The following is a 2319-nucleotide window of genomic DNA, read 5'->3' as shown; positions in this document are numbered from 1 at the left end:
GATGATGATGATGATGATGATGATGATGATGATGATGATGATGATGATGATGAGGGTGATGATAACGTGTTTTTTCAACAGGTTCAAGTATTTCCCTGAGACCAAAGAGGTGCTGATCCTGAGATGCGACAACAAATCCTCGTGCTGGGACGGTCATGAGATGGTCCTACATCCGAAGTCCGACGATTAATGAGCAAACACCTGACATATACAACAGACAACACAGCTTTTGTGTTTGTTTCAGAAGAAAAAGAAGGTGAAAAAGAACGACAAAAATAGAATTAATGAATGAAGTCAATCCAACTTTTTATATAGGTAGGTACAATGTATTTTGAAGAAATCTGGTGAAGAAGGAAAACATCTGTTGTAATCGAGTACTCAAAATATTATACCGATGTTTATTTCGGAATAAAAATATAGAAAAGGGAAAAAAGGAACGCAAACTAATGTTTCAATCCAAGTTTTGTACGTTTGTATTTTGAAGAAGTTTGCGTGTGGTTTGCGGATGTTCGGGTGTGGTTTACGCCTTCTGTCCTGTCAAACATTATAATCGGCTTTCTATTTTTTTGAGTTAGCTACTCTCTTGTCACACCCTCAATCTTCAGCACTTACAGGAACTCATTGTGTTGCAAGTGCCGTAAAACACGACATTATTATTTTGATGATGATGATGATGATGATGATGACGACGATGACGATGATGACGATGATGACGATGATGATGATGATGATGATGATGATGATGATGATGATGATGATGATGATGATACCAGGGTTATAGGTTTATTGAAAGAATTGAAGTGCAACAATACTAAAGTACTGAAACAATATTTAATACTAATACACATTCAAGCACATTATTTTAAAAGATAAATAACATGAAAAGCAACAAATAAAAAATCAACCCCAACACCGAACAAATCCAAATAATCCAAGACACCTCTAACTCCACCACCAAGATTTAAGATACACACTGTACAGCTTTTCTCATTTTCATTTAAAATGTACTTGATTTCAACTTTGTAATACATTTATTATCTATTATCTATTTGTGGTGGCCGAATTTTGCTATTCAAAAGGCTTTTTAATGGCTGCATCGATCGACATGCGGTTTTCGCCAAAACATTCTTTAAAATATTTTCCAGAGCATGGCGCCCTTGATTTTTTCAGTTTTGAGACAGTTTTGAGACAGTTTTGCTGCAAAAAACAAAATTTCTTTATTTCGCCGATCGCTTTTGTAGGCCGACGCTTCTGTCTCTGTAATTTTAGAAAATCCGGAAGTGATATTTCGCGAGGTGCATTTTGTTTTGAGAGTATAGATCTAGACCTTATAATTTTTTGCATCTCTCCAGATTTATTGCCCCATTCCGTTTGAGTGTAAACATAGTAGGCCAATGACTTTTAGTTGAGATTAAACCCGGCGTAGACGATCAGAGAACGGTTAGTATAAGAACGTATAGGCACCGCCGATCATTCCTTTCATCGAAAGGGGGCCCAACTAGTAACATATATAATTCGAATGTAAGCCTTCGTAGTACGTGATTTTAAGATCCCATCGACTCAATTTAGATCATTTAGGAGGCGGGGTTCTGACCCGGTCTGTCAGGGCCAACACTGTCTGAAAGAGATATCACACCCCAACAAAAAGACCAAGATACTCCATAAGCATGGTCAACACTCGGGGATCGAACCCTGGTCTCCTGTATGAGATAGCGAGCGCTTTACCGCTATACCCCAGATGCGGGTGCGTTGTGATAAATTTTACTTTCTATGCAAAACGTTCAATCTGAGCGTAATTCTGTGTTCTAGAATGACCCTGGAGCATTTGCTGAGAAAAAAAAAAGGATAACGCGTAAGTTATAATTGTGAGGCATCGTGGTGAAATCAGGCGCTCGTCAAAATAGTGAAATTAAAGAAACGGGCATTATTCTTGACTTCAGGCACTTTAAAAATAATAAAATTTTAGGTTTTTTTTTAGCTTATCTTCATTTATATCCATTCAAAAAAACATTTTGCGTGGATTTTTTAAAACTGAAAATCGTTAATGAAAGGCACAGCAAATGGAAATTGGCGGGTTTTGTGGACACTGACGCTTTGGAGGTCACCCACATTTGGTGGTTATTACCTCGTGAATTGAAGCTAGGCTACCCTCACCTCCTTCAATTACAAGCAGCTTGATTTTGATTCAAGATCAATGGGTATTTTTTCAGACAAACCAAGACAAGAGGACAAGTTATAAAATGATACCAATGACTCCATAATATGCCCAAAAAATTGACCAATGCCTGATTCCAACGTGCAGTGACACTTATGGGAAGG

The sequence above is a fragment of the Aplysia californica genome, unplaced genomic scaffold (assembly GCF_000002075.1).
Source record: "Aplysia californica isolate F4 #8 unplaced genomic scaffold, AplCal3.0 scaffold00137, whole genome shotgun sequence".
NCBI lineage: Eukaryota > Metazoa > Mollusca > Gastropoda > Aplysiida > Aplysiidae > Aplysia > Aplysia californica.
This window is presented reverse-complemented; position numbering follows the sequence as displayed.